Source organism: Pygocentrus nattereri, chromosome 25 (assembly GCF_015220715.1).
Source record: "Pygocentrus nattereri isolate fPygNat1 chromosome 25, fPygNat1.pri, whole genome shotgun sequence".
NCBI classification, from domain to species: domain Eukaryota; kingdom Metazoa; phylum Chordata; class Actinopteri; order Characiformes; family Serrasalmidae; genus Pygocentrus; species Pygocentrus nattereri.
The window spans coordinates 17,026,292-17,038,671 of NC_051235.1; positions in this window are offsets into that span (position 1 = coordinate 17,026,292).

Here is a 12,380-nt window from a genome sequence, read left to right on the forward strand (position 1 = left end):
AACAAAATTATCAAACCATGAAGCTCAGCATGGCGCACAGGGGCACAGTCATGCTGGAACAGGGAAGGCCCTTCCCCAAACAGTTACCACAAAGTTGGAAGCATGTAATTGTGTAAAACATCTTTATATATTGTAGCATCAACATTACTCTTCACTAGAACTAAAGTGCAGAGCCCAAAACAGAAAACAGCCCCAGATCATTATCCCTCCTCCACCAAAATTTACAGTTGGCACTATGTGTTCCTGTAAATAGTGTTCTCCTGGCATCCATCAAACCCAGATTCCCTCAGCAGACTGCCAGGCTTGTGTAAATGACCATGGAAACCCATTTCAAGTTGCTGATGCACAGTTCTTGTGCTGATGAGGCTTCCAGAGGCAGTTTGGAACTTTGTAGTGAGTGACGTGTCAGAGAATAGAATTTTATGCTCCATGTGCTGGGGTTAAGATGACGTTTAGAGGTTTAGGTGTAGATTATATATATATATATATATATATATATATATATATATATATAATATGTGTGTGTGTGTGTGTGTGTGTGTATATATGTGTGTATATATATATATATATATATATATATATATATATATATATATATATATATATGTGTGTATGTATGTGTGTATATTACAACCCCATTTCCAAAAAAGTTGGGACACTGTGCAGAATGTAAATAAAAACAAATTGCAATGATGTGCAAATCATTTAAACACTATTTTATTGAAAACAGTACAAAGGCAACACATCAAATGTTGAAATGGAGAAATTGTATTCTTTTTTTGAAAAATATATGTCTATTTTGAATTTGATGCCAACAACACTCTGAAAAAGTTGGGACAGGGGCAACAAAAGGCTAGTAAAATTGTGTACTGCTAAAAAAAAACCCTGGTGGTTGACTGGCAGTAAGTCAGTAACATGACTGGGTATAAAAGAGCATCTCAGAGAGGCGGAGTCTTTCAGAAGTATGATGATGTAGAGGGGTTCACACTGTGAAAGACTGCACCATCATATAGGGCAACAATTCAAGAAAAACATTTCTCAACATAAAATAGCAAAGAACTTCTGCTTTTCATCGTCTCCAGTACATAATATCATTAAAAGATTCAGAGAATCTGGAAAAATCTCTGTATGTAAGGGACAAGACCAAAAACCAGTATTTGCTGGCTGTGATCTTTGAGCCCTCAGGCAGTACTGCATTAAAAACAGACATGATTCTGTAGTGGAAATCACTGCATGGGCTCAGAAATACTTCTGAAAACCACTGTCTGTGAAAACAGTTCATCTCTGCATCCATAAAGGCAAGTTAAAACTCTAAAACTAAAGAAGAAACCAAATATAAACAAGATCCAGAAATGCTGCCGCCTTCTCTGGGCCTGAGCTCATTTAAAATGGACTAAGGGGAAGTGGAAAAGTGTCCTGTGGTCCAACGAATCAACATTTGAAATTTTTTGGAAATCATGGACAATTTGTCCTCCGGGCTAAAGAGCTTGTTATCAGTGCACAGTTCAAAAGCCAGTATTCATGATGGTTTAGGGGGGCATTAGTGCACATGGCATGGGTGACATGCTCATCTGTGAATGCATCATTAATGCTAAACGATATATACATGTTTTATCAACGTATGCTGCCACCCAGACAATGTCTTTTTCAGGGAAGGCCTTGATTATTTCAGACGATGTCAAACCACATTCTGCATGTATTACAGCAGCATTGCTCCGTATTAAAAGAGTCCGGGTGCTAAACTGACCTGTCTGCAGTCCAGACCGGTCACTACTGATAACATTTAGTGCAATATGAAATGAAAAATATGACAAATGAGCTCCTGAACTGATGAGCAGCTGAAATCCTGTATCAAACAAGAACAGGAAAACATTAAACTTTCAAAACTACAGCAGCGTCTCCCCAGTTCCCGAACACTTACAGAGTGTTATTAAAAGAAGTGATGAAACACAGTGGTAATGGGCAAATATTTTTCAAAAAACAATAAAATTTGTCAGTTTAAACATTTGATATGTTGTCTTTGTTGTATTTCCCTTTAAAAATATGATGTATATGATTTGCACATCATTGCATCCTAGTTTTATTTACATTCTCCACAACATCCCAACTTTTTTGGAAATGGGGTGTATATACAGGTACTTACATACAGTGTATCACAAAAGTGAGTACACCCCTCACATTTCTGCAGATATTTAAGTATATCTTTTCATGGGACAACACTGACAAAATGACACTGACAATGAAAAGTAGTCTGTGTGCAGCTTATATAACAGTGTAAATTTATTCTTCCCTCAAAATAACTCAATATACAGCCATTAATGTCTAAACCACCGGCAACAAAATTGAGTACACCCCTAAGAGACTACACCCCTAAATGTCTAAATTGAGCACTGCTTGTCATTTTCCCTCCAAAATGTCATGTGACTCGTTAGTGTTACTAGGTCTCAGGTGTGCATAGGGAGCAGGTGTGTTCAAATTTGTAGGACAGCTCTCTCACTCTCTCATACTGGTCACTGAAATATATAAATACGCACACACTCATATATGCACATAGTGATTCAAAAAGATTCATCCGATTTCAGAGTGCAATATTTTTACAACCGTGAGGGATTTAGGAACCAATCACATATTAACTGAAAGAGGAGGTTATAGAATATCTGACTATCACTGGAACATAACTCCCTTCAGTCTGCGAGGTGATGGAGACCCCTGAGCAGAAAGCGTTTTGCATTCTCCACTTAATAAGAGTGAATCCGTCATAACTGTGCAATGTGATTTTTGTCGGCAGTGAACCTCCAACAACTCAGAGCGTTCATCGTTGGTTCATCAACTCTGATGATCTCTGAAATCGCACTGAAAGAGCCGTGAGTGCAGTGACACCCAACATGCTCAATTGAGTATGGGATGAATTTGACTATGGTGTTAATGTTGTTCGTACGGATGGAGGAGGTTCATATTAAGCACTTGTAAAATTACATAATAACCTTTAAGCTCATTTAAACCATATACAATTTATTGCATTGTTCTGTAATGATATGTATAATATTTGCAATGTTATAAGTATATATAGATACACAGCTTCAACTCTTCTGTGAAGGCTTTCCACAAGGTTTAGGAGTTTTATTATGGGAATTTTTGACCATTCTTCCAAAAGCGCATTTGTGAGGTCAGACACTGATGTTGGACGAGAAGGCCTGGCTCACAGTCTCCGCTCTAATTCATCCCAAAGGTGTTCTATCGGGTTGAGGTCAAGACTCAGTCAAGTTCTTCCACACCAAACTCGCTCACCCATGTCTTCATGGATCTTCATTTGTGCAGTGGTGCACAGTCATGTTGGAACAGAAAGGGGCTGTCCCCAAACTGTTCCCACGAAGTTGCATGAAGTTGTCCAAAATCTCTTGGTCTGCTGAAGCATTAAGAGTTCCTTTCAGCAGAACTAAGAGGCCGAGCCCAACTCCTGAAAAACAACAGTGTACAGTAAATATTGTAAAAAAATGGTCAAATGACTGGTAGCAGCGGCTGCCAAACAAAAAACGGAAATTAAAGCAAAATATCCGAGTGGTGGAAGCTGTAGAAACTCAGCCGCTCTAATGGATTTTCAAATTTGACCGGTAAAGGGCGCACTCAGCTGTGATTGGCCAGTTTCCTAGATGACGGTCAGATTAGCCAATCATGCTCAAAGGAACGCAGTGAGACAGCCAATAGGAATTGTTACAGCATGGTAGCATAGCAACAGTAGGAAAATATGACTTTGAAATGAATAAAAAATAAAGAAATTAAATGTGCATTTCGTTTATATTTAATTGTTGAAATAAGGCTTTTATTGCTGTGTATGAATAAAAAATAGTAATGTGTGATAAAGTTTTGTTAATACCTATAGGTGTGTATGTATGTGTGTATATATGTATATAAATATAGTTAGATGTGTGTTTTTCTCATTTCTGTTCACTATTTCCTCTGTAGAGCACTGTGGATCAACTTTGTTGTGTTTAAAGTGCTACATAAGTAAAGTTGATGACTTCACGAAGGCAAAAGAGCAAAAGTATTAATAATATTTTTTACTCACAAGTTCCGGAGTGTGGAAATCATATCATTTTCATTTTTTTCTAGTTTTAATGTAAGACAATTAATAGAAATTATTTTTAAGATATATTAGAATTTATAAATATTAACCCTCTCTTAGCCCTTTGTTGTGCAGTGATCATTGTTTTTTCAGCAATGTGTAATCAAGTTTTACCATCAACAAGCAGGAACTGATAACAAGTTCAAACTAAATCACATGTCAAAGTTCACTGATGCCTAGAGGTTGAAACTTTCTAGCATGTTGCAGTTCATATTTCATATTTTATTGTATTGCACTGTGTATTGTAGTTTACTGGTATTGTTGAAAGCACTGTGTATTGTAGTTTACTGGTATTGTATTGTATTGTGTTGTATTGCATTGTACGGCACAGAGTTCTGTGCTCAACTCTGTTCCTTTTTTCTGGGTATCTACAGTGACTTGTTTCTAGCAGTATCTGAGCTCAGGACTGTCTTTTTCTCTAACCTATTGGTAACTAGCAAAGATACTTTCTCTAGCTGGACAAAGCAATTCTTGTAAGTCGCTCTGGATAAGAGCGTCTGCTAAACGCTGTAAACTGTAAATGTTCTAAAGGACTTAGAGCTCATCATTCCTGCTTCTACTACTTCCTGCCTGGACTACTGCAGTGCCTTGTTTTTCCTGACTTTAGCATTAATTTTACTTTTGTTCAGATGAATTGGCATATATGTGCTCAAACTCACCATGACATCACTGGCTGGGTGTGGCCAGAGCCACAACATACCTGAAAGTTGCAAACTTCAGAGCAGTGTAGCTTTGTACTGTATGACTATGATGTAATGAAACGTCAAATTTATCTATTATCTATTACAGAGTTTGAATATATAATCATACAAAAAACTAAGCAGATAAGAAAAAACAAATTGTTAGTATAGACCTAAATTTTATTCCAATTAATTGTTGTCTTTTTCCAGAAATGTGCATGTAGTGTAGAAAAACAGAAAAATGCTGTATAAATAATACAGTAATTTCTCTGTAAAAAATTTTAAAGATTAATAAAAAAATAAATAAATAAGAAAAAATTTGTAATTTATCATTATTTGCAGAATCTTTAAAATAACAGTTGGGCTGTTAATTTACATATGTTGTCTGTAATTTTAAATAATTTTGTATTTGATTAAAAAAAACAAAACAAAAAAACCAGAAAATTAACATAAAAATTGAAGGGTTATTTCCTGTAAAATTAGGACCGTCAACCCCACACCATAATCCCCCCTCCACCAAACTTTACACTTGGCACAATGCAGTCAGATAAGTACCATTCTCCTGCCAACCACCAAACCCAGACTCGTTCATCGGGTTGACAAATGAAGAAGCATGATTCGTCACTCCAGAGAGCACGTCTCTAGGGTCCAGTGGTAGCACTTTATACCACTGCACCGCTTTGACGCTTTGCATTGTGCTTGGTGATGTACAGCTTGGATGCAGCTGCTCGGCCATGGAAACCCATTCCATGAAGCTCTCTATGCTGCTCTTGAGCTAATCTGAAGGCCACATGAAGTTTGGCGGTCTGTAGTGTTTGACGCTGGAATTCACTGAGCTCTTGAGAGCAAGTAATTCTTTCACAAATGTTTATAGAAACAGTCTGCATGCCTAGGTGCGTTTTATACACCTGATGCCATGGAAGTGATTGGAACACCTGAATTCAATTATTTGGATGGGTGAGTGAATTTGGCAATATAGTGTATAAGTATGGGAAGTGTGCACATATTATTACATAAAATAATGTGTGTGTGTGTGTGTGTGTGTGTGTATATATATATATATATATATATATATATATATATATATATATATATATATATATATATATATATATATACATATAGTCACGTGATATATGTGTCAATACATGCTGTACAGTGGCAAGAGTTGACAATGCACACATAAAACTGGCACTTCAGATCACTGAAGCTCATCTCATTCTGGACAAACTTTATGTAAATGAGTTGAGTGTCAGCCAATCATATTGCTGATATTTGGTGCAGATTGTGTCATGCCCACAGGCACAAGACATGAGACTCAACACTCAAACAGAGTGGGAGAAATAATAGTTGATGAAAAATGAATTCAAAGCTCAGGACATTATTAACCTGCCTGTGTTTTAATGATGCACCCTGACACAGTCCAGCCATTTGTGAGGGAAGCGATTTAACTCACTGTAAGTGCAGCGTTAACTTCAACAGTACACTGAATAAAACAAGAAAACAAACTCTAAAATGAGCATCCATTCACTTTAAAGTGCAGATTTTGTTTTTTAGCAGTCACAGTTAAATGATTCTAAAATCTGGGGGGCAATGCAGCACCCTCAGTTCTCCCACTTCCTGTGTCACTGTATATGTTTCAAATACATTAGTGATGTCTTCATTACAGATCTGTATTTACGAGTCATATGTAATATATGTAATATATCTGTCTACTCCCACATCCTATTGTGCGTGTGTGGGTGTGTGTGTTTGTGTGGGTGTGTGAGAGAGACAGACAAGGGGAGAAAGCGAGAGAGAGAGAGAGTGAGAGAGGGAGAGGAGCCAGGCAGCCGGTGCCCTGGGGTTTAATTAATGCAGCACACTGTGCACCCATATGGCCTTATGTGATTACATGTAAAACTGAGTAATATGTGATTAGATGTAAAGCCAAGCTGCTTTATTATTGTTTTCTTTTATTCTTTGCTCTAGTTTCACATTATATTTGCATTTTTTTGTCTCTTTCTTTTCAGTTGGGGAATTAATTAATATGTTTATTCATTCATTTAATTTTCTTCAGGCTGGAAGCAACATATAAATAACATTAGGATAATAGTTTACTAATAAGCACATAAAAAGTACTGTATAGTCAATTATCTAGAATATTATTGTTTGTAATGTGTGTGTAATAATGTCTTTGTAATACTGTAATTACATAGTTATGTAACATGTTTATTTATTTCATTTATTTCATACAGGAATATCTCCTCCTCCACTTGCAAATGTGCTATATCAGTTGAAAGTGTAGAATCTGCACTGATAGATTTCCTGCTTGTTTAAACTGAGCGTCTGGTGAGGGTTTGAAATGAAATATTACCACCAGTTGCCAATACATAACTTTATTCAAGCTAACGTTTGTTTATGTAATTACAAAAATGTACAAAAAAGTCATTTCAGGCTTAATGACTTTTCTCATGCCTTTTAACTGCTTATTTTTCTGAGACCCTTGCTATAAAACATGGTGACTGTCATTTATTTCCCCTCACTCCTGTCTCTCTCTCTCTCTCTCTCTCTCTCTCTCTCTCTCTCTCTATTACACACACACACACACACACACACACACACACACACATTCTTGTCTTGAATTCCTTGTGAAGGCTTCCATTTCTGTTGGTTTTTATATTACTGTAGCCAAGTAATACTGCACCTAAACCTACCCCTACCCATAACCTCAGTGTCGAAAAACAATTTTTCTGCTACTTTGAGTTTTCAAAAATATAAAATAAATAAATAAATAGTGGTAAAAATAACAAATGCTTGAGTGATGACCAGCAAAATGTCATTTGAGCAAAAATGTCATGTTCTCACAAGGATAGCAAGACACACACACACACACACACACTCACAGTGGTCAGTTTTTCAGAGAAATATTCAGGGATATTTTTCCACACATCCAAAGTTCATTCTTGGAAGCTGGTTGCATTTTCTGCTTCGGATGTTGAGGTCTGGACTCTGGGGTGGTCAGTCCAGTTATTAGAGCCCCAGCAGCCTCTTTGTTTGATTTTCAAATTTTACTCCTTATTTTTGTATTTCTTTCCTCAGTAACAGCTTGTTGACAGCTACACATCCTTTCAGACTCTTTTTCAGTTTTTCATATCAAATGGAACATGTCATAATGTGGTGACAGACGCTAATATATGTGTATAACTGACACATCAGACATCACGCTCATCCTCACTCTGCTCTCTCGCTCTGGATGAAGGTTGTGTAAATGAGCTGAGTGTCTTCTCTCAGTGGAAAGATGAAAGCTTTAAGTGCTGTTTATCTGAAGGAGACCATTCTGGTGTGCACCAGGTCTTGCACGGTTGTCATTAGTCCCATTTTCTCTGTGTCTTTTAATGCACTGGGGGACAATAAGATCCTAGATACACAGTATAAACACCACCATGCTAGTGGCTAATTTTAAAGCTTAGAAGTTGTTGAAGAAAAAAAGCAGCACACAACATTGTAGGTCAGCTGTTTTTCTTTGGTTTTCTGACAAATTTGGCATTTTTTTACCTTTTGTATTTCTTTTATGTACAAAACACGTGCGCACACACACATGCGCACACACACATACACACACACACACACACACACACACACACACACACACACACACACACACATACACAGAGTAGCTCAGATGCCCATATAAATGGCTGAAATCCAATCCTCAACCTGCCCACCTCTGTTGGGTTTCTCTCAGCCCCATTGACCTCTGGGTAATTTTGGCCTAATGGTGGGAAGGGACCCCTGAAAGGATGGGGGTTTTGAAACAGAGCAGACCAAAGAGAGAAAATGAAAGAGTAGGGCAGGTCAGAGGCCTTTTTTCTTGCCCTCCCGCCTCTGAAGTTCTCTGCCTTTCTTCTCTCTCTCTCTCTCTCTCTCTCTCTCTCTCTCTCTCTCTCTGTCTCTCTCTGTTTTACGGCTTCCAGATTTCTGAGGCGTAACACTCTTCCCAGGTGACTGAGAGACGGAAAGAAAATGCACAAATAATCAAAACCACCTTGTCAGCTCCTGCAGCTTCTTGTGGGTCGTGTGTCTACATGTGTGTTTTGTGTGTGTGTGTGTAAGTGTACATGGTGGAGGGTGAGAAGACTGTGTGGAGGGATTTGCCCAGAGCTGCTCTACAGATGCACTGATAGGTATTTGCCTGAAATAAATCCAGTGACCTTTTACAGTGGCATTGAGTGAGTGTGTTTCACATGAGGAGATACAGAAAACTTGGCCAGTCACAAGCACACACTACATGCACACTTACACGCAGTCACACATACATACATTTACCTATCTCTGTGGAGACTTACTTATCAGGAGACTTACTTTCAGTTTTTCAGAGAAATATGCAGGGATGTTTTTCACCACCTTCAAAGTTCAGTTTTCGAATTTCGAATTTAAAGTATATGTTATTTAATCAATAGAACATGAGAGGGAGTGTGTTATCGCGAAATAACATCACAATGGCAGACTGCGTCTCATGTGCTAACATATGAAGATATATAGATCTATATCTCTATCTATCTATCTATCTATCTATCTATCTATATATATATATATCCCTGCAAAGAGGTAATTAATTACACACACACACTCACACACACACAATATCATTCAATTCACAGTCTCCCCTCATATGGTCAAATCTCAAATCCCGCTACAACGACACATTAACATGCATGCACATATCTTACACACGCACATATCTTACACACTCACACATACACACACTTCCTCAGTGCCTGCTGGGGGGGGGGTGAGAGAGAGGGAGGGGTTGAGCTGTTCCCTCAGGCTGCTAACACTAGTGATGTGTGAAGCAGGACAAAGCAGAAAGAGGAGAGGAGGATGTGGTGTGGAGAAGAGAAACGCTCACCAAAACGCGCTCACGCACCTCAATCTTACACACTCACCTGTGCATTTACACACCCACATCAGCCGCTCACATAACACACAGTGCACTGCAAGCCTGCGAGTGTTTAAGGATTCATGTTTAAAAAACAAATGCATATCTGAGCATATCTAAGTGTGACCGGCGGATTTAAAATTGCCCGAGCAATAACGGGAGCATGGCCGAATAATTCATTCTATATTTGATTGACTGTGACATTTTTTGCTATTGATTTCCTCCAGTCTAATCACACTGCTTTGTGTCAAGGTCAAATTACACACCCCTGAGAGAGAGCTTTCTTCACATGCAGAGAGAGAGGGAGGGTGGGGACAAGAGAGATGAGTAGGTGAGAGAGAGAGAGACAGAGAGAGAGAACTAGAACAAGCAGAAGAGAGAAAAAAGGAGTTTGAAAGAGAAAGAAAGGGGTAGTGAGAGAGACAGGGAGATGGAGAGAAAGAGAGAAGTAGGGATAGAGGGAACATCAAGAGAAAAAGAGAAACAGTGAGAAAGTGAGAGTCAGAAAGGGAGAGAGGGAGAGAGAGAGGACAAGATGGAGATAAAAGAGAAAAAGTGTCAAGAATAGTTAAAAAGAGTGAGGGAAAGATAGAAAGAAAAGAAAAAGAACAAGAAAAAGGGAGGGAACAGTGAGTGAAAGAGAGGTATATTGAGAAAAATAATATATATACATACACACATATATATATATATATATATATATATATATATATATATATATATATACATATATGTGTGTGTGTGTGTGTGTGTGTGTGTGTGTGTGTGTGTGTGTGTGAGAGAGACAGAGAAAGTGAGCAAGAAGATTAATAGAATGAAAGCAAGAGAGAGAAGGGGAGGGATAGAGAGAAGGAAAAAGAGAGAAACACAGAAAGTCAAGAAGGGAAAGAGAAAGAAAGAGGACAAGAGGGAGAGAGAAAAGAGCTGATGAGAAGATTAAAAAAGAAAGAAAGAAAGAAAGGAGAGGAATAATGAGAGAGATGGAGTAATGGGGGAAATAATGTAGCATAGCAATGTTAACTGTCAGCGTGATCAGGCCTGTTACAGCTTACCTGTTGATAATTCAGTATAATTCCCGTATGTTTACTTTGAGAAACAGGAAATACTATTTTAGGTAATATTTTTCTCTATAAATAACAGTGTTTTTAAATGACAGACTCCAAAAGAAAAAAAGGCCGTCCTTGTGTGGGAAATGAACTATTTCAGCAGATGAAAGAGGAGAGGGTCTGTAGGGAGTGCTGTTGCAGTGCCTACATCTATTACTATTTGTCTGATGGGCCGTAACCTTTGCGTTATAGTGGGCGCTTTTATAGGTCACAGTCGCCATGATTTCTCACTGGCTGGCAGACTGTGGAGAACATTCAGAAGAAGCATCATTTTTCCCCACTATGAGAAATTCCCTATCTCTTTAACTACAAGTGTCTGTGTTATACTGCATAATATGAAGTCAGAATAGAGTGAGAACTTATGGATTCTGTCAGTTTTGATTATTGTTGCAATTCTATCATCCTGCCCTAGGGAGACGGCAAAGATGTTAAATAGAAAAGGAAATGGAGGTGGTTTTAGCTCGTTCTCCCGTAAAGAGCAAAACTATTATTCCAAATAGCACAAGTGATCACTTTAAACTGCTTAGGAAACGTTTAATGAAAGTCATTTATATAATATCACTTAATTATTCTCATTGACTAAGGTCAATGTTATTCTGCTATAGATACTCAAATATGTCCTCAAGTTTGTAGACACCTGCTCATCCAATTCTTAAGGCATCACGAGGTTTACGAGTCCTCCTTTGCTGCAGTAACAGCCTCTACTCCTCTGATTTACACTAGATGGTGGGACATTGCTTTACGAATTTGACAGCATTCAGCCACAAGAGCATTAGTGAGTTCAGGTACTGATGTTGGATGGTTAGTTCTGGATCTCAAACTCCACCTCAACCCATCTCAAAGGTATTGGATGGACCATCACTCCAGAGACCTCAGTTCCCTTGCTTCACAGTCCAGTGTCTGCGGGGCTTTATACCCCTCTAAGCTAGCTTGGCATTGGCCATGGTGATCTTAGGCTCATGTGAGGCTGCTTCAATGCGTCCAATTCTCTTGGCAATGCTTTTCTATGGAGATTATGCAAGCTATGTATGCCACTGAATGCCTATATCATCTGTAGGTACAGTAATTCACTGGATACTTGGATGCAGGTTAATAAAAAGCTCAAGCTTTAATTCCATAGAAACTCTCTAATAAGGCATAATAATCATCTATTAACATGGGTTAAACCCTGGCCATGGTCTAAGGCCAATATATTTACTTTTATAGATATTTTCAATATTAATGTCCTCAAACAAATGAATTACATACCAAGGCATTCAAGGAATCCCATTCTATCTGAGGTTTTTATTATTTCTTACAGCTCTTTGTTGTGCAGCACTGGGGGCATATAAGGTTCCATAGGACACTCCACTAGAAACACATCCTTTGTTTAGCTTTGGATAGCTTAGTTACATCCTTATCCCGGGTATAGTATCTACTGTTTACAATAAATTCATTTCAATACTCCCCATGTGCTCAGAATACCAAAAAACTGGAGCCATGACTTAGGTCCTAGGTTCTTAAAGGTCCTATGCTAGGCTAAGTGCCCTTTATAACCCAGAGATGATTCA